The sequence below is a fragment of the Notothenia rossii genome (assembly GCF_949606895.1).
Source record: "Notothenia rossii genome assembly, chromosome: 4".
In the NCBI taxonomy this organism is placed as follows: Eukaryota; Metazoa; Chordata; class Actinopteri; order Perciformes; family Nototheniidae; genus Notothenia; species Notothenia rossii.
The window spans coordinates 44,472,822-44,497,952 of NC_136902.1; the positions used below are offsets into that span (position 1 = coordinate 44,472,822).

At 42.0% G+C, this 25,131-nt stretch overlaps 1 long non-coding RNA gene across 2 annotated transcripts; it reads left to right on the forward strand.

Moving 5' to 3' along the window:
- Window positions 1-1,158: 1,158 nt before the first annotated feature.
- On the forward strand, window positions 1,159-19,149 carry LOC307037388. Of its 2 annotated transcripts, XR_013807665.1 has the most exons (5): window positions 1,159-1,201; window positions 5,836-5,907; window positions 6,443-14,713; window positions 14,861-15,120; window positions 15,254-19,149. It is a non-coding gene; the product is annotated as an uncharacterized lncRNA (long non-coding RNA). The 2 variants fall into 2 exon arrangements; XR_013807664.1 differs by having other exon boundaries at window positions 6,443-15,120.
- Window positions 19,150-25,131: the final 5,982 nt, after the last annotated feature.

The window sequence follows — 25,131 nt, forward strand, 5'->3', positions numbered from 1 at the left end:
AAAGTTTCTGTTGCTTTACCATTGTTTCTGTATTGCGGTCTGTTTTTCCATGATGATTATTAAGTTATTCATATTGCCCTCTCTCGTGCTAGAGGACGTGCTGGATGGAGTTGAACTTTCGGGACGTTAGGGTATGAATTGTGTTTCACTATTAACGGCATTTGCAGTTTTATTGATGTTTGGTGTATGCTTGTTAGCATTCAAATTAGCATTTTCTTGCTCTAATGGTGTACTCACAAACTGTGAGTTTTCCAAATATTCATTCATTCTGTCTCCTGCTTGGTACATGCCTGCACGAGAATCCTCCATTCCTTTGATTACACTTAATTTTGCAGTGTTTGCTGCAATATCTGTTTCAAGTTCCAGCTGTTCCTTTCTTGCCTTCAAACCAGCTTCCTCCCTTTCCAGTGCTTGCTTCTGAGCCAGCCTAGCAGCTCGTGCTAACAATTCTGCATTTCGACTTTGCAACTTTATTTTAGCAGATGTGATAGAAGACCGAGAGGATCTCCTTGAACTTTGTGAATGAACACTCTTTACGTTTGAAATACTGTCCTGAGGTGCAACACTCATATGTCCTTTTATTTTTGTCTGGACCACATTGGACACAGGAGCATCAGCGATCCAGTTTAAGACCTACTGAGCAAACTCTTACAAGGCAGCTGCTTTGGGGTTGTACCATTCATCCTGATCCCTTTCTTTCTCCTCCTCAGTGGACATTAAAGCTTGAACAGAATCATCTAACTGTTCCATTTCCATGCGTAGTTGTGTAAACTCACTTTCCATTTTCGACTTAACCAGTTCCACATTGCAGACATTTTCCATTAATTGTCTGATTTCGTTTATTTTCCTTGTCAATGCACCCAATTTTGCACTCCTTGAGGATTTCAGTCGTTTGAGCCTTTCCATATACACACAGTCAATGTCACTTTCCAAGCTTTCCAAATCTGCCATTTTTGTTCAAGACAACCCGTTTATTCCTTTTGAATTGTACTTCATTGTTTGTGGACTTTCATTGTCTTGCATTGTTTTCCCTTGCGTTTGGTGCAGTTTGCCGCGAGTTGAGACGTTTCCAACAGTCTTTGAACGCTCCACAGCAGTGACGCGTTACATACGTAGTTGGAGGATGAGTGATTGTTGCCTTCAGTCATTCACGTTTCACAACACCATCGTTCCAGGAAGTAGAATCCGTAGTAAAACTCAGGTGAGTGTTTGACACGCTGTTATGAGTTCTGAGGTCTTGTTTTCAAAACAAACGTTTCCACGGACCAGCGCTCATCAAGCTGGGTTTTTTGACGAATAAAAGAGCCTTCTTTCCGCCTTTCTTAAGCTCTTTTCTGTTCTTTGGTTTTAGCACCTGGCCGACGCGCTCACACATCACTCAGAGATATATTGTTTGTTTTTGGTACATTTATTTCCATGTTATCGTTTCCATTTCTTCACTGTTCGTTCTCTTCGTTAAAAACACAAATGAAGGTATCTTACCAGACAATGTGGAAACAGTTTTCGTCATTTAAATAAACACATTTTCTCTTCTCTGCAGTGCAATGCAGCGGTCAAAAAACTAACTAATATATCAGGTTAAGAGGCACATTCAAATAAAGATTGGTCTTTAAATACATGTTGTCTTTTGAATTGTTTGTCTAAAGTCAAGGATCTAGAACTGTTACTTAGTTTTAATGATACAGTCTGGTTATTATGCTGTTTGGAGGAGGCCTCACAGGAAAGAGCACTAACTAGCTACCATCATATGTACCTTAGCTTGACTTAAATGTATTAAATGTATAATTAAGTGATATCAAAATATAAATAACTAATGTCATGCAAACATATTAATATTTGCTTGATTCCAGTGTTGAATTTAGCACAATTGCATACAAACGTTAAGGGATTTTAAGATTCTGAAGTATTATGCTAAGAACTCCATAACTTAGATTATTATTTATAGTTTTGCTGAATAGTTTCATGTCCGCTTAGCTTAGAAACTTAAAATGCCACGGCAGTGTGCAGATGGGGAGCATGTTAGCTTAGCTTGGTAGCTTCAGCTAGCTCTGGAACTTTCAGCTCGGTGGCAGTAGGTCCTGCCTCGGCTCCGCCTCTTTGCCCTTATTTGGAGCAGGCTGGAGTAGGCGGTGTCCTGGGTAAATTACCGTACAGCCAATCACAACGCGTGACGTCATTGGGCAGAACGGATATGACGGATGACGGATGCGACGGAAATACACCCGAGCAGATATTGTACCCCGAGCAGATATGGTACTGACACCGGGGGCCTTTCTCACTTCGGTTAAATGGATTCCTTGCGTCCCTCACTTGCGTCGTTTCCCTGTGACTAGTCCCTCCCACCAGGGAAGCATGGAGGGACGCAAGGAAACCACGAGAAGCAGGGAAATTAGTTTTAAGAGCAATGGGACGTCCTTTCCTCCGGAGCGTCGTGAAGCGACGTCCGTTTGTGATGACGCTGCACAGCTGATCGTCTGACAGCAGCCAGCTCTGTCCCCGTTATTTTCACACACACCCCCGCCTCTGTTAGTACACATTTACTGATACAAACATTTGTTTCATCTCTTAACCTAAATAAATAAAAATAAAATAAGAACTAATTCTCAAAAAAGGTAAACGCCATTCTTAAAATGTATAAACGAAAAATAGTTTGATTGTTATTGAGTGCACAAAATAAATAAAATAATTGAGAGAAGAAAAAGAGATATGTTATCTATCAAAACCCAGTTAGATTAACATTCATTGGATTACACACTTTGTTTGTTTGTTTGTTTGTTTGTTTGTTTGGATATGTAGCAAATTAACATTTTAAATAGCACTTAATGACTGACTGAATGGAAATGACAATAAATTAAAATGTAAAACGAAAAAAGCGATCATGAAAATGTTTCCAAAAAATGAATAAAATGATTTTTGACCACTGTGTTGTTCAGATATATCACATATTTGTAACTAAATGATACATTAATTGACACAAAAGACGGTATAAACTGAGGAGTGACTCCTGTGAGGTTCATGTATTTTCTTCACTCCGCTGGGAAACTGCTCTCATGTCAAGAAGCATCACATCAGTGCATGCACTGCATCGTCCAATCAGTGAGCGATACACAGTAAGGGGGCGGGGCGAGTGTCTGAGGATTTCATCGGAGGATGGTCTGGTGGTTCCTCGATTATAGCTCCTCCATTATCGCTCCTCACTCCTCGCTCCTCGCTATTCGCTCCTCGCTCCTCGCTCCTCGGTCCTCCGACAAAAATAAGGCCATTGGGACGCTACTCAAGATGGCGCAGACAAATCAACTTCCGGTGAGACCGATTTCAATTAATGTATCATTTAGTTACAAATATGTGATATATCTGAACAACAAAGTGGTCAAAAATCATTTTATTCATTTTTGGGAAACATTTTCATGATCGCTTTTTTCGTTTTACATTTTCATTTATTGTCATTTCCATTCAGTCAGTCATTAAGTGGAATTTAAAATGTTAATTTGCTACATATCCAAACAAAAAAACAAAGTGTGCAATCCAATGAATGTTAATCTAACTGGGTTTTGATAGATAACATATCTCTTTTTCTTCTCTCAATTATTTTATTTATTTTGTGCACTCTAATCAATATTAATCAAACTATTGTTCGTTTATACATTTTAAGAATGGCATTTATCTTTTTTGAGAATTAGTTCTTATTTTATTTTATTTATTTGGGTCTACAACAGATGATACAAATGTTTGTGTCAGTAAATGTGTACTAACAGAGGCGGGGCTGTGTGTGGAAATAACGGGGACAGAGCTGGCTGCAGTCAGACGATCAGCTGTGCAGCGTCATCACAAACGGACGTCGCTTCGCGTGACGCTCCGGAGGAAAGGACGTCCAATTGCTCTTAAAACTCATTTCCCTGCTTCTCGTGGTTTCCTTGCTCTCTCCATGCTTCCCTGGTGGGAGGGACTAGTCACAGGGAAACGATGCAAGTGAGGGACGCAAGGAATCCATTTAACCGAAGTGAGAAGGGCCCATAGCCGTGGGAACATGTTTCAAATGGGGGGTGCTGTGGGGATGACACCAGGGCTGGTTCTGATCGTTCTGACCAATTTGCTGCCCTATATCAAGCGGCAAACTCCGGGGAAGAGCTGGGACGCCAATACGGAAGTGCCATACACAGAAAGGAGCAATTTCCATAGACCACCATGTTAAAATGCCCAATTTTACAGCAGAAAAAAACATGTTTCTACCCATGGATGCAATACATATTATTATGCAGATTCCACCTTCATGATTATGAGTCTGTGAGTGAATTGTTTTCGAACACAACCTTTTTATTTATATAGAGAGGCGAAGTCCCTCCTCTTCAGGTGGGACTCATGGGACCTTATTTCGGAAAAAGTTTGTATTGAAGTCAATGGAGAGAGAAAGATTATCTTTCGATCCCGTTTGAATTGTGCCACGAATTACAGATATGATGTTTCTCAATCTTAATAATAATTTCCATGTCAAAAAAGTCAGTTTGTCGTAAAACTGTTGAAATATAAGACTATGAAAAATACACATAGAAAGACTACAAATCCCAGAATCCCGGTCCCGCATGCTGGCTCTTACGGAACCGACTAACTCCCCTTTTGTGTATGTACAGCTCTCAACATGCCCTATGAAGGTAGACATGGTGCAAAATGCGAGCGCGTGTAAAACCTGATGTGAGCACTTGCAGAAAAAAAATCTGAGCTTGTTACATTTACACATTTACATTTATACATTTACACTTGTATAAAATATCCACGTAACTGTGAACCAAATGTACACTTGTATAAAATATCCACGTAACTGTGAACCAAATTTGAAGTCACAGAAGAAGAAAAATGAACTTAGTGATGAAACGTTCACTTGCAGAAAAATACATATTTTTTAAATATATTTTGCATTACAACTGCAACTTGGTTATTACAACCTCTCAAATCAGTCATTACAACTTGACGAATCTGCTCTGTGGCAGTATAAATCGACGAATCTGCGGTCTTGACTTTTGCTACACTTCTTGCGATAAATGTGTCGCAAAAGTAATTTTCACCTGTAGATCAGCTGTAGATGTGGGGGGAGGGAGGGGGGTTGGAGCGAAGGGGCGGAGCTATCAGAACGACGAGGCTTGACTGCGGGGCTAACGTTTGTGTCGCTACCAGTCCGCTGACATGGCGCGTCAATCAACGGTAAGTTTTGCCCATTACTTGCCCAGTATTACTTTGAATATTATTGTGATTGAGGATTAAATCCCCTTTGAAGACCACTGTTTTATATTGTGCAGTTTAGCGGCAAAATAACGTCAGTTAGCCAGCTAACGCTAGCTTTGTTGAGTTTATGCTAGCTAAACAAGTAGTGGTTTTAGTCTACAGCAGTAATTAATATATTATAGCCTACTGCTTTGGCACTAACGGTGTTGTTTTTAAAGCCTTTGTAAATTATCCATGCTATTTTCTATTTAGCTAACGTCGAAGTAGTGTATGTGAAATCAACCTCACAATAAGATGTGTGTATATTTCAATTATTAATGTCATATTTCAAGATGATTACTTAGATATTACAATATGGTTGGTTGAGCTGGAGTTCATTATTGAGCTTACTCGTTAACGTCAGTCATATCTGAAGAACAAACCCAAACCTTGTTGTTTTTATTAATTGCGTTACCAAATGGGTATCAAATAAACAGTAAGCATTGCTAACACAACTTCCAAAGTTACAGTAAAATAAAAAGGACCCTGACTCGGACAATACACAATCCAACATGTTCAACAGAAGATAATCAGTTATATTGTTTGTACACATGGTACTTTAAATATATGTTTGTCTAGGTGATGCAGACAGGCTGGACCAAAGAGTGAGAGACAGAACTGGACTCCTCACAGCAGTGAACTTCAGCTCAGGTACACATACTATTTTTTCATACTGTACAAAGAATCAAGAAAGATATTGGTTTAAATGAATGAAGTATTGAATTTAATACACTGATATACATTCCATGAAACAATACTAGATCACCTACACATCAGTGAAGTTGAGGGTTTTTTCCATGCAAAAAGTTACATTTAGATGTTAACAAGCAATATGATTTTGTCAGCTTTCTAATTTAATGTATTGAAGGCAAAGATATTTAACACATAGTGAGAACTGCTACTATTTATCTCTCAATATTGTCTGTAAAAACGTGGTAAAAGTTATTCTTTCAGTGAGACAACAGAGCAAGCTTCTACAGTTGCACTACGTTTTGTAACAGTTAAATATTATTTTGATAATAAAATATATTTCAATGTTGATGAATTTCATACTGTTCATTCATAATCTGATTACAATTACAAAATAATTATATCTACAGCCCCTAAACACACAAACACAACGCTTTCATAAATAACACACTTGTTCTGCAATAATATGTTTTATGTTTCCTGTCATTTTCGTTAGGAAAGGACATGCCTGAAAGACATCCCCTCTTTCTCTGAGAATCAAGAAGAACATCCAAGAGGAAAATTAAAAGTTGATTTTATGAGATTTTAAGACCAGTACAGGACATTCACTAAGAAACTACTTTTATTGTGAAAACAAAGATCTGCACACCGAATATTTTTGTAGTCTATCAGGACCATCATTTGTTTGAGAAGGGGTGGTTATAGTCAGGCTTATAAAGTGTGGCGAAAAACATAGTCAGCTGATCGGATGCATCTATTTCCACATCTACACTCCATCAGCTGATTATTTCTATTTGCCTCACTTTATGAGCTTCACAACACTTGTGCCTTGTACCGCAGAGTTTGCAACGTCACAAATAAATGGGGCCAATCTTCAGTCAGATGTGAATGTGTAATCTATTTTCAGTAAGAATAATGGACGAAAGGAGTGCAAATACAAATACAATTTATTGAAATGTGAACCAAAAGTTAATCAAAAATGTTTTAAAGAGCATCTTGCAGGTTTTTATTTTTTCTACATTTATGCTTAAACTTGCTTGAAAATTACAATTAAAAAGCTGAATGCAGGATTTTATATGTTTTACGAGACATAAGGGCAGGAATTCAGAGGGAAAGGAGCAATTTTGAGCTCTGCTCTTAAAAACGGCTTTTTTTTAAGGTCATACGTCAAACGCGTCATATTACATCACACAGGGGACACATCTCCGCTCTCTGACTGCGGGTATAGTAGAGTTCCGTTGAGTAGAGCGGTTGTGTTTTAGTGAGCTGGTATTTTTCGGTAGTTTTACATTGTATTTCACCATTTGTAATCATGGTACAGTATTGTGTTTGTGCAGGTTGCACAAATACCAGCCTGTCAGGACATCGAGACCACAGTAAAAAGGACCGGAGCTAGCGTTCGTTCCTGGGTGCGTTGTGCATCCACCTCCCTGCAGCACATACTCTCCACAGCTTTATCAGTAAACCGTATTACTTCTCTCTCCCCCCTCCCTTCGCTGCTCTATCTCTCTCCCCTCCGGTACACGGCACCGTAAGACTAGTGTGGAGTTGCATTAGGTAACGCTGTGGTGGCTGTACTGCTTCAGCCGTCTTCTTTGTGTTTGTTTGTTTCCCCCTGTCTGTGTTGTTTGTGTGTGCGTGGTGGCTGTCACTCCCGGCTCCCGGCTCAACCTCCACTCACCTGCTGCAATCAGCTGTGCACCCTCCCCAACTACACACCTGCTTTCCATCAAGCCATTTACAACGGCATATCAACGGAGGCTCCACAACCTTTCTCCGCCAGATCGTCAAGTATCAGCCGTATCTCGCGTCTCTCCTCCGGTACACAGCACCGTAGTGTGGAGTTGCATTAGGTAACGCGAGATACGGCTGATACTTGCGCATTCATTTCTGTTATGGATCAGTATCAACAGTCCTGCCAGTAACGTTACTATATTATCAATGCTGCTTTAGTTATAGCCTGATATATGATAGCTAACTTTACAATGTTGTGATGTGACGTTAGCTAACATTCTGTAGCTAACGCCGGTCACTCACCAAGATAGCTGCCCAGTTCTCCACTGGTTCTCCTCACACCACAGCTTAATTTCTCTCCGATGGACGTTATTTCTTCTAATCCTTTGCTGCTCCTGGTCTCTTGGACGCCTAGCAGGCTCATAATTATAAGGTTGTGGTCCGTCATATGCATTCGAATATTCATGTTCAACTTCTTCTGTGTCTTCTGTGTCGAAACTAGCATTGGGATCCATGTTTATTAATACGTTACACCTGCCGCTCTCCCCCTTGTGTCCCCCGTGTTACGTCACACGCGGGAGGTCACGTACCGAGGGTTTTTTATGCGGAAGTGAACATTTCTTACAAAAACGACGCCAGATGTCACTGTAGTGTATATTTCTGTATATCTTTTTGAAAATCTAGTGTATTCATCATTTGCCTACACATTTATTCACAGGTGTCTTTAACCTGGAAGTTGCTCTTTTAAATAAAAAGCGCATATGGACAGAAGGTGTAAAGCCTATTAAGTGTATAAGTAAACACATTTAGTCAAATAACGTGACAGACTAGGCCTGTGCAGTTGGTATCAGCTTTGCCCAGCATGGGCTCCTCCATCAGGCATGAACCTCCTCGCTGATGAAAGACCCTCAGTCCTCTCCAAACCAACAGACAGGACGTCCATCACACAGAGGTTTCTCCCTGAAGTCTCTGCAGCTCTATGGATACCACGCTGTCTCAATCCGTCCACACTGAATATAAGGGGAAAAAATAATACGCAAATAATAAATGCTTTAGACAATAAGAAATATAAAGTTGACAGTTGAGTTGCTCAGTTTTTTTAGATTGTCAATACTATTACTGTATAACTAATATATCAGGTTAAGAGGCACCTTCAAATAAAGATTGCTCTTTAAATACATGTTGAATTGTTTGTCTAAAGTCAAGGATCTAGAACCGGTACTTAGTTTTAATGATACAGTCTGGTTATTATGCTGTTTGGAGGAGGCCTCACAGGTAAGAGTACTAACTAGCTACCATCACATGTACCTTAGCTTGACTTAAATGTATTAAACGTATAATTAAGTGATGGCACAATATAAATAACTAATGTCATGCAAACATATTAATATTTACTTCATTCCAGAGTTGAATTTAGCAGAATTGCATACAAACGTCAAGGGATTTTAAGATTCTGAAGTCTTCGTTCTAAATAGAAAATAGCATGGATAATTTACAAAGGCTTTAAAAACAGAGCAGGAGCCCAAGACAATTATAACATTTGTCTTTATTTCAGTACAGTTCAATTGGTTTTATTTTCATAAACGGTTATCAACCGTTAGTGCCAAAGCAGTAGGCTACAATATATTAATTACTGCCAGTGGCGGCTGCTGGAAATTATTTTAGGTGGGGCTATTGTAATGGTGAATATACCACACGGGGAACATTTTGAGAAATTACCCCTTAAATTAAATTGGCTACACTATTTCATCGTTGCTGTTGTATGATTGGTGTTTAGCTACGGTATTTAGCGTCTACAGCACCTCCGCTTTTAGGGTTGACTTTGACCCAAACGTCGCCCGGAGGTCCCCCGGTGTTGTTGCGGGAGCTGCTGCACTAGCTAACGCTCCACTAGCTAACGCTACATTAGCAAAACAAACGCTTATTTATTTTGCAAATGGTGCGGCGGGCTTCAAACACGTTCCCCTCCACTGGTTTCAACCAAGCACTAAATTAGATGTTTTCCAACCAAATACGGTTGAACTGACACTTCCCCATATTAATTTGTAAGTAGATTCGAAAATGCATCAGTTGCTGACTGCCGCAAGCTGAAGCTTGGTTGCTAGGTTACTAGCTGGGTGTTCTCCAATAAGGGGCCGGGGGAAACAAAGTTAGTGATTACTGGTTCCATGTTGATTTAATTCAATACAAATTGTTGGGGGGAACTGAAAGGCTATTACCGTACTGGTTGCTTTTGTTGGGGCAGAATCTCTGCTCCGCGCCGTTCCTATATGAGCGGGTTCTCAAAAGAAGGAAAAATTCAAAGCAGCCAGGATAAGGGTTAAACAATAATCTGCATTAATGGCAAAATCATACAAATACTTCACCTAATCACGAAGCACTCTGCAGAGTACTCCGGGCTCAGGTTCTACCACCGTGTGAGACACGTCTCAGGAACGGCAAGTCAAAAATAAGAGCGCCGATCTTCAAAATGATCACAACATTTATACACAGAGTTCACTTCTGAGCGAGCTAGACAGTGAGTTGGCAGTGTTCCATTGGTCGGTTTCCCTTCTGGGCGGGATCCCAGGTAGTATGTCAGTTTGTTGATTCCATGTTGCTTCTGTGCGCGTGTGTGTGTGTGTGTTTCTGTCCCTCTGCTCTTAGGCAGATCCCCCAATCAATGATTTGGAGTCATGACAGAGGACTCTTTGACAGGAAACATACTCATTCCCCCTAAACATCTTCAACACACACATTCTATCATGTATCTTTAACAGAAGTTAATTGTTCTTATCGCTTAATGGCTTGCCTGAACTTCCCTTCACCCCAAAGTCAGCTTACTAGGAATGAATACATTTTATTGATAAGCTCAAAAGGACCTTTATCTCATTTACTGCTGGGTGACCCAAGTCTCAAGGCCTCTTTTGGGGTCTGTAGGAGATCAATCATTAATTCTACAAGACTTTAACTGCCTTATATCTGAAAATGTATCCGGGAATTCCCCTGTTGATTGCAAGGACTATTGATAATTAACAGAGAGACCCTAGGGGCCTGTTCTTGGTATCTGCTAGGCAGAAGTCAGTCAATGCAGAAATCACAAGTTTAACACACATTCTATATAAGGTGACATTAAAATGAATATACCAGAATGAACTTTCCTGCCATAACACGTTACTTTAATCCTTCAAATAATTCAAATAATACTTCAATTCCCCCTCTTGGTCTCACCCCACGAGACCAACTCACATAAGACATTTGAAACACAACTACTGTCATTCTTTGCTACTGTGTCTGTCCCCCTACATTAAACCTTTGGGAACAGAACACAACTTTCAATGTCAGTGGAGGAACTATTAGAGTGAGAGCCTGAGTGCCAGAAAGCAGCATCCTTGCGTGTTGTTGAATAATCAGGCCCCCCCCCCCCCCCCCACCCCCCTCAGCGGAAAACGCCAACAAGGGCAGCTGATAGGGAGGGGGAGATGCGGCCTTTCCTTCAAAGGTGGAACTGATTAATCTGATCAGAGAGAAGTAGACTCCTCTGCTGCCTCGAGAAGTCCCCCAGCCCGCTGACGCCAGCTTCCGAGTCGTCTGCTGTAGGGATGTCCGCGAGGTCCTTCTCCTCCAGTCCGCTGATGACAGCTTCCAAGTCGTCTGCTGTAGGGATGTCCTCGTTGATGATAGCCAGGTCCGTCCTGATGTGTCTGGGTCCTAGCCGGTGATTTCCTCGCCGCACACTGGCTCCAGTAGTACCAGATGTCCCCCTTTGCTCCTCGGCGGACGGCATTAGATATCCTCTGGGTCACTCTGTAGAGGCCGGAGAACCTGGGGTTGAGCCACCTTCAGCCAGACAAACTCCGTTGTGTCGGCTTCCTGCTCCTCGGGTCCCCCTTTTGGCGTCAGCAACCTGTGTGGAGAAATCTGATACCCACCCCTCAAGTCTACGCTCAGGGCTTCTGGGCCCTCAGGTGTTTGACCCACCACTGGTAGGCCGCTTCAGAAATCTAATACTTGGCCTGTGTCAACAAAATAAACCCCAACATCTTCAGGTGAACTAAATAACATATCTCAATAGCTCTGAATTTCTGACAAGCATCTGTGTTATTATAAATGAAATCCTTGAGATCCTATTTAAAATCAAAATATAATATGAACTGCTAATGTCTCTTGTAAAGAAACACACTAATGTTATGGATTAAAAACAACTAAAAATCATGATACTGACAAAGTGAATCATTTCCTGGTGATACTGCTTCTACCTGTCAGTGCTTAGATATTATCAAGCTGAAAAATGAATACAGAAATCCAACATACTGTCATCAAATGTCTTTCTATTATGAATTTAAATTAAATTTACATCCCAATAATGATCTAAACCAAAAAGTCTATGGCTTTTGCTTCTTTACCAGGCTAGTTACAAGATGTTGTCTAAATTAAATTATATCTCATTACATTACTATGTTTTAACTTAACTGTAATATGTTCTTTCTACATTTGAAACCTCAGTTACTTTAATACCTGTTGAAATATTACAAAATTGTTTTCATTATCACAGTTCACCTTCTCATTCTCATTCTGGAATTACCTCTCTCAGTAGCCCCTTGGCCACTGATTCTGCATCTGTGTTACTACCTGTTGTAACTCAATCAATATTAGAAACATGTCAACATTTTTTAGGAAACCTCTCGTTTCCCTTGGAGCTCCAGAATAATGTGTTAGTCTAAAAACATGCTTGGTTAGTTATTGTTTTAGAATCATGCAGTTACACCGTTCACATGCCGGCATTCCATTCACACTCACACTGTCAGGTTTTAAAGTCAAGTTCGGTCAGCCCCAGAGTCAGTCATTGATAGTGCTTTTCTCAAGTCACACTGTCAGTCAGGGTCAAAGGTCATTTGGTCTCAGTGTTTTTGGCCATGTCTCGTGCTCTGCAGAGACTTTAATATTCTACTAGCTGGAGTTGTACTAGTGACATCATTGTGTTGATGTCAACCAATGCAACAAAGTTATTCTCGTGTTAGCAGCACCATTTTCTTCAGATCTTTAACATACAAATTATCAATACACTTTATGAATATACCGCCAGTAGTAATATTCATCCCGCTTTCGTCTCATTAGTATGCATAAAAAAGTGACAGGTCACACCACCCCCATTATGCAAATGAGCTAAGTCCCGCCTCCCCTTTGATTGAGGTGTGAGATCTCAAGTAGGTGTGATATCCCAAGTAGGTGTGAGATCCGTCGATAGGAGGGGGTTGATGTGTATTCACAGGTGTGAAAAGCCCCCACTGTTGCGCCTTATGGTGTATCATAAAAAATGTTTCAATCACATTAGTATGCATAAAAAGTGACAGGTGGGCCTGCCCCCAAGTGTGTGTGTCTGTGTGTGTGTGTGTTTGTCTGTGTGTGGGTGTGGGGACCTTCACGGATGTCCTCCCAAGGATGTGTGTGTGTGTGTGTTTGTGTGTGTGTGGGTGTGGGGACCTTCACTGATGTCCTCCCAAGGATGTGTGTGTGTGTGTGTGTGTGTGTGTGTGTGTGTGTGTGTGTGTGTGTGTGTGTGTGTGTGTGTGTGTGTGTGTGTGTGTGTGTGTGTGTGTGTGTGTGTGTGTGTGTGTGTGTGTGTGTGTGTGTGTGTGTGTGTGTGTGTGTGTGTGTGTGTGTGTGTGTGTGTGTGTGTGTGTGTGTGTGTGTGTGTGTGTGTGTGTGTGTGTGTGTGTGTGTGTGTGTGTGGAGACCTTCACTCCAGAGCTATAGGTGCCTGTCTTAACACCCCATGGCCCTGCAGTCGGCCAGAGGCTGTAAAAAGTCCTGGAAAGCAGGCAGGCACCTCGTTTGAGAGATGACTGTGTGTGTATTAGAGAGCCTGAGGAGACACATTTTTACCGCCCATGCTTGACTCTTTATCTGTGCACTTTCAACTGTATACAATACAACACAAAAATGCCCAGTGCTGCTAAGAAATAAGTTCAGAAAGCTCTGAAAGCTCTAACAAAAGTAACTCTCCAGGTATTTCAGACAGAGTATGCGGATTCGGTCTGATCAGAACAAAGAAAGCACCTTTTGCCTTCCTAATGTCACACTTTCCTCTTTTCTATGGCCTGTGTCTGTAGAGTTGGGGGGGGGGGGGGTCTCCCATCTCTTCCTGCCATCTCTCTTATTCTCTCTCTGTTTCTGCTGATGTGTAAAATATACAAATATAACGTTTTATATACTTACTCTCTTGTTAAAAGGCGATGAAGTTTGCAGCGTAAGCCAGCCATCAGTGTTCTAGTTGTAAGGTTTTGCATACCTCAAAGTGTGTCTAAAAGTATCTTGGCAAGAGAAAAAAAAAAAAAAAAGCCAAAATTCGCCTAGACCATTAAAAAGAAAACCGAATTGCTGCTAAGAAATAAGTTCAGAAAACTATGACTCCAGTGGAACACTGTTAGAGTCAAAAGTAACTCTCAATTTATTCAGACAGAGTATGCAGATTGGGGCCGATCAGAACAAAGAAAGCACCTTTTGCCTTCCTAGGTGCGTGTGTGAATCAGTCACGGATGTCTTCACATGGAGATGAAGACTCCTGTCTCTTAACACTCAAGGTCCTGCAGTCGGCTGAGGCTTTAAAAGTATAGAAAAAGCAGGTAGGAGGGGGTTTTTGAGAGGAGACTCGGGGGTGTCAATATATCCAGACCAAAATATGCTGATTCAGAGCTGATCAGAACACAGAAAGGCTGGGAAATTCATTTTTTTTGTTTTGTCTACTATCTACATGTTTGTAATGTGTATGTACATATTTTCAAATATGTACATACACATATTCATATATATATATGAATAAGCCTAAACAGTATTTTCTCTGTCATAAAAAACAAATGTGATGCTAATTTGTTAAACAACTAGGAATAATCCGATTGGTGGGTTTTTAGAGCCATAAACCTAGCTAGTTCAGCTGGGGTTTTTATAAAGGGTTACAGATTCACCAGAGAGGTCATGCAGTGAGTGACCGTAGCAGATCATCTGTGTGCTTTTTTCCTGACCCCAGATCTGATCTTTTGGAAGAAAAACACTGGTAAGTACTTTTTATTTTTATAATAGCATGTAATTATTTAATGTTGCTTGGCTTGGATGTTGTTGTATTTACTGGCTTTTTTTTTAAATTTACGAGTAAAGTATCCAAAATAATGTTTTTAATATACTTACTCATTTCTATTAAAAGGCGTTGAATTCCCCGCGTGAGCCAGCCAGCAGCGACCCCTCAAGAGGACTCCTTTCTGGAGTTTTTTACACACCCGTCCTGCCCTCGTGTCTGATCTCAGTGTGTAACACCTGTGACTGGTTCATACACATCCCAAGCGAGTCGGACAGACACAGCCCCTCTTCAGCAGGTGGGGGTCGACCCTCAACACAGAATCTGCTTGAGAATCAGGTCGATATTGAACTCATGCCCTGACACACTCCTGACGAGTTATCATACCGGTAAATGCCTTTTATGGTTATTTTATAAGATGAGCGCTAAATGAATTGTTTGTTAAATGTATAATCCTGTGTTCAAAAATACTTATCCTCTTTTTTTTTTCTTTTTTTTATTCTCTCTCTTTTTTCTCTATAGAGCTATCCCCTATTATCAAGAGGACCCCTGCTGCTGTTGAGGTCAACTTTTCGGTCACACCAACTGAATAAGCTGGACGGGTCTCATGTAAACTGCTAATGATGTATCCGAATGGTATGTTGGCTTTATGTCCATAAATGTAGAAGCGGTGTGAAATGTTTCTTCAGTGGTGCCCCATCTATTTTTGATTTATCTTTGGGTTTTTTTTTTTGTTTGTTTTTTTTTGTTTGAGGGGGAATGATTTCATAAATGGTCAAACATGGATTATTTAACAGATGTAGACAGGTCTTTTCTTCGGGATATACATAACATAAGTGGGCTAAACAGTGATGAGGATTACAGGCTTGAAGACCTGTCATTTCCTCGGGGGTCGGGCAATATCAGTGAAATAGCAGGCTCAGCTGAAAACGAATCTCCTAGCCCCTCAGAAGCAGAACCCCACACAGCTAGAGAACTGTCTTTTCTTGAGGATATGCGAAACATGCATGAGTTAAGCAGTGAGGAGGAATACACTTTTGGAGACATGTCTTCTCCTCTGTGTTCAGGCAGTATCAGTGAATCAAATGACGAAGAAACAGTTGCATGCGTACATTCCCCCTCCTCTGAAACAAACTCAACCTCTCCAGCATTAGATGACGCTCTGGAATGGGCACTAGACTCTTACCAGAACCGGGGGCTTCTAAATCAGCTCCCAGACGATGTACTCTGTCTGAATGGACTGAATAGCAAAGCTTCAGCCAATGCCGTATTACCAGTTTCCACTGTGCAAGATGGTGGATATATTAGTGACACTCTGAGTGACTCGGAATCATCAGTCTACACAGTCCAAAATGGTGTATATGTTAATGACACTCCGAGTGACTCAGAATCACCAGTTTCCTCCATGCAAAGTGGTGGACATGTTGATCAGAATGACATTCCGAGTGACTCTGAATCACCAGTCCCCTCGCTACAACATGGTGGAGGCGCCAGCCGAAATGCCTCAACATGTGTTTTCTCTCGACCTGTATTCAATAACACAGAACTGCGTCAGACTCTAGTCCTAACTCCTCCTAACGCTGGCGTAGACTTTGCGGCCTATTATAGGGTTCTGATGAGCAATGTACATGCTATGCTACATGAGGCTTTTGCACGGGCAGAGAGGGAAGATCTTGTACAGATTGAACTGCAAGGTGAACAGCTACAGGCTAACGTGTCAGCCATTTTAAATGCCCATGGTGTTAATAATCTGAATGATTTTGAGGATGCCCTGTTCAATGCAGTGCATTCAAATTTGGAGGTAATGGCAGACAGCAATCTTGAGCTTGTGGTGCAAATTGTTCAATCACCCCGTGGCGGTGGTGAGAAACGATTGGCTAGTAAAATGTTGGACGGTGAAATTGTCAGAAAAAATAAGAGGTTTCTTTACGTTGTTCAGAACCCTTCCAACCAGCTGTGTTTTGCTATTAATTTAGCCATGTTGTTGCATAACAACATCACTGATAGCGAAGTTTATGAACGCGGTATACAGATTCAGAGGAGGGTGGGTTTGACAGATAAGACAGCTGTGACATTCAACGACATTGATAAATTCAAAGAGAGTTTGAAATGCAAGATTGTGGTGTTTTACAGAGGCGACGATGATCGTGCCCACTGTAAATTCCAGACAGACGGCCCCAAACGAGACAAAACTGTGTTTTTGTTCCTCTTCAAAAACCATTATTATGGGGTTAAAAACTTGAAGGGGTTTTTAGGCTCTCCATAAGTCTGCGAACATTGTTACACAGGCTACAGCTCAAAGTGGACACACACCTGTACTGGTCATTGTTTTGTCTGCCTTGACCCCTCATGTACTCGGGAAGAGTTTAAACCCATCTTTTGTAAAGATTGTAACAAAACGTGCCGTACGGCTGGCTGCCACTCTCGACATAAAAAACAGACACAGAGAGCATCAGACATTGCCAGTAACTGCGATTTACACAAAAAGTGTGTAGATTGCCGACTTTCTTACTACACCGCCAAGAGTAGTGCAGATAAAACACACAAGTGTGTGGTGAATAAATGTAAATCATGCGGCGAGAAATTACCCTCTGCTTCTACAGGAGAGTGTGAAAAACATCTGTGTTACATCGGAGTGTTACCCAAAGAGACAGAACACAATGACAACATTGTGTTTTATGATTTTGAGACAATGACGGGGGCAGAAGGTACACATGTCCCCTTCCTGGTGTGTACAAAAACCCTTGCAGGCAAAATTTGGGTCGCTGAAGGTGCCGACTGTGCACTGCAGTTTCTGGCACATTTTAGGTCCCCCAAATTAAAAAATGCAACCTTCATCGCTCACAATGCTAAGGGTTTTGACAGCTATCTCATTATCAATGCAATGATTGAGCAGGGGCTAAAACCCTCTTTGATAATGCAAGGAAGTAAAGTGATCTCTTTTACTGACCAGGATTTCGGACAAAAGTACATAGACTCACTGTCTTATCTCTCTATGCGTTTAGCAGCAATGCTAAAAGCTTTGGGATTTGAAGATAAAATCAAGGGGTACTTCCCTCACGGTTTCAGCTCTGAGGCCAATCTGAGTTATATCGGACCTTACCCGCCAGCACACTGTTATGGGATTGAGCGCATGACAACTGATGAAAAGAGTGACTTTTTCAGATGGTATGAGACGGTACGCACAGGTAGGGAGACCGGGGTTGGTTGTCACAATTTTTACTCATGCATGAATTGCTCATCTTCAAAAACTCTTTCAGCGAAATGAAAGCTTGGGGTCTTGGCTTTAAATGTGTATCATTTTTACTTTTAGAATGTATTGTAACAGGGAGCAATTAACCATCAAAGACACTCTGACACAATGTGACAATCAACCCCATCACGGGGTTGGTTGTCACAGGGTATGGGGTTGGTTGTCCCTATAGAGTTTCAATGGGATTTCAGTGATAAAAAGGGATGTTAAAAAATGTGTAACTTTTTCGTTTTTTAAGCTAGAAACTGCAAATAAGTTTTAATATGAATACCACCCCTATGATAGTTGTCATCAATGCCCCTTATGTTTAAACAATGGGATTAAAGGAGGTGATCAGTTACTTGAATTGTCTACTGTGTTGAGAAATAAAATTAAATCATTTTCAGTGCTAAAACCTCTTTATTAGCATGTAAGTTGCCTAACAGCAAACAAAAACAAACAGACCAACAGTCTTAAAAGGTTTACAATACAATATTCTCAACAACCTACTGAACTAAACTAGCAGGCTGTGCTTCATTCAGTCACAAGAATCACAGTTGTGACAAATGTATGCCCCTGGATTGCCAGGGGTACAGTCTTTGTGGGCCCACATTTGGCAGCGAACACATCTGAGCCACACTTCCCTGGACTTGCTATTCATTATGTAAGTTATAACAGTAAACAAAAACAAGCAGACCAACAGTCTTAAAAGGTTTACAAGACAATATTCTCAACAATCTACTGAACTAAAGTAGGAAACCCTGCGCAGGACAGACTGTGCTTCATTCAGAGTCACAAGAATCACAGTTGTGACAGATGTATGCCGATGGATTGCCAGCGGTACAACCTTTGTGGGCCCACATTTGGCAGCGAACACATCTGAGCCATACTTCCCTGGACTTGCTATTGCTGTATGGCTCAATGCAGACCAGGCAGAAGCATTCCTCCTCCTCAGACTCCTCTTCTAGCTTTAGCTTCTTGGCTGCCTTCTTTTTAAGAGGTGCTTTTCTTTTTGACAGCTGAGGAGCATCTTTGGTCACAACAATTTTCTTCCTAGCAGCAGCAGACCTTTTCTCATTTTCAATTTGGGCTTTCACGGGAGTATCTGTTAGTACAGCACTTGTGCGTTTTCTCCTATGCTGGACCAGTTTCCTTGGGCCCGCCTTTGGAAATGGACTGATATCTTCTGGGCTTGACCAAATAGTTGAACAGGTAGCGGTGGGAGGGGACAGTGGCTGCTGTTGACTGGTGGTGAGAGGGGACAGTGGCTGCTGTTGACTGGTGGTGGGAGGGGACAGTGGCTGCTGTTGACTGGTGGTGGGAGGGGACAGTGGCTGCTGTTGACTGGTGGTGGGAGGGGCCAGTGGCTGCTGTTGACTGGTGGTGGGAGGGGCTAGTGGCTGCTGTTGACTGGTGGTGGGAGGGGCCAGTGGCTGCTGTTGACTGGTGGTGGGAGGGGACAGGTCCTGCTGTTGCACAGTGGTGGGAGGGGCTAGGGGCCGATCTGTAACGAAAGATGGGGCAAACTCATAGTCCTCAAACACATCCCTGTTAAATGGGTAAATGCCCGAAACCCTGAAGCCTGACTGGATGTTGGTAGGGGTTGCAGCCAGTGGGTAGGCAATGGCGACAATGCCTGGAATGTCATAAATTGACATGGTCTTCCCTGGGTTTTGCATCATCCAGGCGTGACAGGCAGAGCTGACATGCTTCTTAAAAGGTCCATACACTGACCTGTCAAGGGGCTGAAGCTTGTGTGAGCAGTGTGGATGAAAGGACAAGATGACCACACCATTTTCTTTGGCATAGTCAAGGCCATCCACAGAGAGATGTGATCCGTGGTTGTCCAAAAGCAGCAGAGAGGGCTTCTCTTTTGAACATTTCGTGTGGCTGACAAAATGCTTCAGAAAATCCACAAAATGCTCCTCCTTCATCCATCCAGACACGTTTGCTACACCTCTACTTCCAACAGGCCCATTTTTAAGGAAGTGATCTCGGTAATTGACTCTAGGGAAAACAAAGAAAGGGGGGATGCTGTTCCCAGTGGCAGAAACAGCTGCAGCGATTGTGACAAGTGTTCCCCTTTCGGCGGATGTGAGGCTGCCCACTTGTTTGTGGCCCTTCCGAGCCACAACTTTATTTGGCTTATGTACAGTGGTGACACCGGTCTCGTCCATGTTCCAAATATCATTAGGCCCAAATTTGTACTTCTGCATGACCCTCTCCAAGTTGTCAAAGAACTTGGCAACATTCTCCCTATTGAAGCTTGAGGCTCGTGCCAAGCTTGTGGCCTCAGGTGATCGGATGGAGAGAGAAGGATGGCGCTTGAGAAAGCCACTGAACCAGTCAGCACTGGCTTGACTAGTGTCACTCCAGGACTGTGGAATCTTAATTTGCTGTGACACAGAAAACTGGTAAGCCAGACAGCGCACTTCTTTGGGAGAGAGACCATAATAGATCTCAGAGGCCTTTAATATGTAATCTCTCAGCTGCTGTTCTTGGTGACTGTTGAAAATCTGGCGATTTTTTCTATATCCAACTGGCACTGAGGGAGTGGTAGCGCCACCCTGGATGTCTTCATCTGACATTTTCTGGCAGTAACGGGTCAATGTCCTGTAGTTAATATTGAATTCTTTAGCTGTCCTACGTATGCTTTTGCCTTCTAGCTTCACCTGCCTCACAGCCAAAAGCATAATGTCTGCTGGTGTTCTGCCCCTCTCTGTCTTTCTCTTGAAGTTCCTGACCATTCTACCAACAAAGACACAAGATATCACTGTCTGCACATCCTAAGTTGAAAAAAAAACCTAATTCTAGTACTTGAGGGGTTGGTTGTCACATGTGACAACCAACCCCACGAACTATGTGACAACCATCCCCAACTGACCTCTTGACAAAGATGCTAACCTAGCTGCCACATGGCTTTAACTTGATAGCTAAAATATGACTCAATTCCCCCACCCGACGACTACCGCAGTGAAAACCAGACGCACTCGGACGCAGGTATTCAGTGGCTGGAGTGGGTGGCCCAAGCCGAAGGTGTATTTATTCAGCATGTGTTGAATGAGGGTGAGAAACGAGTGGGTCGTTATGTCGTGGACGGTTTTGCTGAAGTTGCGGGCGCAAAGATTGTATGGGAATTTCTTGGTTGCTTCTATCACGGGTGTCCATCTTGCTATAAGGGTCATGAGAAAAACCCCTTGACAGGTGGCACATTTGAGCAGCTCCATGCTGCCAGCGAGGAAAAGCTGCATGAGCTACAGTCTGTTCACGGGGCCAAAGTGATCGTTATGCGGGAGCATACGTGGGGTGAGATGAAAAAATCCAATCAGGATTTGCAGGCTTTCCTCAGGGAATACAAAGCTCCAGAGCCACTGACCCCTAGGGAGGCTTTGTACGGGGGCAGGACATGTGCACTGAAGTTGAGGCACACGGCAGCGGCCGATGAACTGGTTCACTATTGTGATTTCACCTCGCTCTATCCTTTTGTAAACTGTACAGGCCTATATCCACTTGGACACCCCCAGATCATATTCCGAGATTTCAAAGATCCTCAGAGTTATTTTGGGTTAATCAGAGCCACAGTAGACCCTCCCAAGGGCCTTTACTTTCCAGTCTTGCCCTACAGAACTGCAGCGGGCAAGCTAGTGTTCACCCTCTGCCGTACATGCGCTTATTTTAACAATCAACAGGGGCCCTGCATGCACAGCAAAGAGGAAAGAGCATTAACAGGAGTTTGGGTGACCACAGAGTTCAACAAAGCCCTGGATATGGGGTACAAGCTGACTCAGATCACAGAGGTGTGGCATTTTGAGAACAAAAGCAACAGCAACATATTCATTCATTGCAGCATTCACCACAGCGTATGCCAGACTGAAACTATACAGTGAGTTGGAGAAATTACAGCACAGAGTTTTCTACTATGACACAGATAGTATAATCTATGTGACAAGACAGAGGGAGACTCCACTGCCCATGGGGGTTTATCTGGGGGATCTGACAGATGAACTGGGGGGCGACACGATTGAAGAGTTTGTTTCAGCAGGCCCTAAAAGTTATGCTTACCAAACCAAAAATCAGAAAAAGGTTGTGATGAGAGTGAAAGGGATCACACAAATGCACGAATGTTGTGAACGAGTGAACTTTGACAGTCTAACAGATCTGGTGGAAGGCTACGTTCAAAACTCTGAGAGGGGGAGGGTAATTGAGGCTCCGCAACACAACATTGTACGGAATAAAGAGGGTTTCGTTTTGAGAAATGTGTCATTCACCAAAAAGTTCCGAGTTGTTTTTGATAAGAGACGTCTGCTAGACGGAGGAAATACTTTGCCTTTTGGGTATTGAGAAATAATAAAAAGAGACAAAAATGTTTTCACCAAGCCAAATTGATTTTGAGCCCAGACTACGTGTTCCTTTTTCTTGTTTAGTAGTTGGTCCCAGTGGGTGTGGAAAAACTTTTTTTGTCAAGAATGTATTGCAAAATTGTATTCATGTGATGGATGTACAGCCTCAAAATATTGTGTGGATTTATACTTCTTTCCAGCCCATGTATGCAGAACTGCAGGAAAAGAATAAAAATATGAAATTCATCAATGGTCTGCCTGAATCATTTGAAGACGAATCTCTATTTCCTCCTAATCAGAGTCATTTGATTATATTGGACGATGTTATATTTCAGGCCTCCGAGCATCCGGAAGTAGTCAGACTTTTCACCCAATACCGTCATCACAGGAATATGAGTGTTATGATGCTTACACAGAATGTTTTTCATCAGGGGAAAAATAGTCGTACCATTAGTTTGAATACTAATTACATGGTCTTGTTTAAAAACCCCGAGACAGATTGCAGATGAACATACTTGCTCAGCAAATATACCCTGGCAATAAATCATTTTTCCTACAGAGTTTTGAAGACGCCACCAAAGAACCTCACGGTTATTTAATCGTAGACATGACCCCCAGCTGTCCAGACATCTACAGACTTAGATCGGGAGCACTACCTAACCAGTGGTTAGTTGTTTATGTACCAAAACCGAAAACTTAAAACAGTAGGTCAGCCCGTTTAAAACGAAACATGCCGATGCTGAAGGCCTTTTGTAACGCCAAGCCCTCGAAGCGCAAGGATATACTCAAGAACTGCTCCACGGATTTTCTTCAATCCCTCTGTGAGCTGTCTTTAAATCTTCTAAAGGGTAACATTCCACTATCTGGCGCTCAGTATAACAAACTGAAAAAACAAAAGAAGATGATCAAACTCTTGGCCAATAAAAAGGCCAATTTTAAAACTAAATTTAAGGCCTTAAGAAAGCAATCTGGAGGCTTTCTTCTGCCTCTGCTAGGTGCTGTGATTCCCGTTTTAGCGCAGCTTTTAGGAGGACTCATTCGATCATGAGTCAAAAGATGTTTTTGTTATCACCTCACCAGTTTAATCAACTCAATCAGGCGGGTGTAACTAACCCCCATAGTAAGAAAACAATGAGACGCACTGCCGAAGATGCTCTGGATGAAAAAATGAGAGCGGTGTTAAACGAAACAGGACCCTCTTATGAAAAAATAAGAAAATACAACGGCTTGCTGCAGCGATATCTCACCTTACTCAAACAAGACGGGCAGGAGGAACGGCATATTGCTTTAACACTACCCGAAGATACGGGGTTAGTAAAAGGAGAAGAAAAGGATGACATGTCCAATGATAAAATAAAGAACGAGGTACTTCAACACCTCCCTAAGCGTTACCGTAAGAATGCAGAGTAGCTACATTATGAGTAAATTAGTCACGAGTACAGATGGATGGACCCCCACGGGGGAATTTGTAGAAAAGGGTACAGCTGTAAAAGGTTCACACATGTTAGATTTATTTAGACATCTGTCGTCCTCGTATAAAACAAATGTCCAGGAGCCTAAAGGCTGGTTTTTTTTTTTAAATAGTATGAATGAGCTCAACATTCCTCTATCAGCTTTTCAAAACCTACAAGCTCGTGAACAATATCGTGTAGTCAAAGAGGGCGACCTATATGGAGAAAATATGCCCAAAAGAAGAAGAAGAAGAGGAAATAATAAGTCATCTCCAACGACCCTCAGCCGTGAGGTGTCAGGAACCCTAGACACCGCAGATGCGGAAGAACCTCAGAGTGCCCCTCTTAAGAAGAAAAGAATAAGGAAAGATAGAAAAAGAAGCCCCAGCTGGTTACATTTTACCCCATAAAGTTGTATTCTATTTTTGTTTTCAATAAAAGACAGAGTCACCTGAATTATTTTTGTCTTCAGACCTTTTTATTTGTATTTTCTACATTTTGTAACAATCTTTAAACATTTGTAGAGAGCAAACACTGTGGTTAAAATGAGTGTCTTTATGACGTCAAAATTAGTTACAGCAGCATCATTTTTTATCACATCATCTTGATACAGAGACAACACATTTTCGTAAGACAACCCAGACGCTCTTTTACACAGGTAGAAAACACAATGCTGACCACAGGCTGTAGACATGACATTCTGAAGCTGTTGATTGTGGTGTAAAATAGTTTTACATTGTTTTTCTAGAAATTGGAGGATGCTTTTGGGGTAATGACTAAAATCGGGAGGAAAGCCAAAAGAATCAAAAACAGTCCCCACATCGTCCTCCTCTAAACTCACTGCTAGCCAGTGTTCTCCCGGCATATGGGAGGGGTGGGTATTTACAATCATGTATACAGGGTATCTAAATAATTGTTTTACTCAGGGTAGCTGATCTGACGCCCACACCCCACCAAAAGAGTCTCCCACCATATGACGTAGCAGACTATCCAATTGATGATTATTCATGGTGTAATATCTTCTTAGTAATAATCTACCAACACTTGACGTTTTGAATTAATCTCCAGAATCGAATCAAAACAAGAATATACGATTAAAGTGGTAGTCTGTGGTAGCGGTAGGCCTACTCGAAATCTCATTTCCAGTCTTAAACTACCGCTTGTAATCGGGGACAATGCGTCAGCATCTTCCCCTGCAGTGAGATTAAATACGAATAACGAGTATCCTTGTTCGAAATCCTCTCGGTCGATACACAGAGGTAAGTCTTTCATGTGTCTCCCTGTAGCCGTAAACATGTTGTAAAACTCTCTGACTGAAGACCCCTGGTTAAATTGAGGTTGGAATGCTTTGGCCGGTACTTGCCTACCGTCCTGACA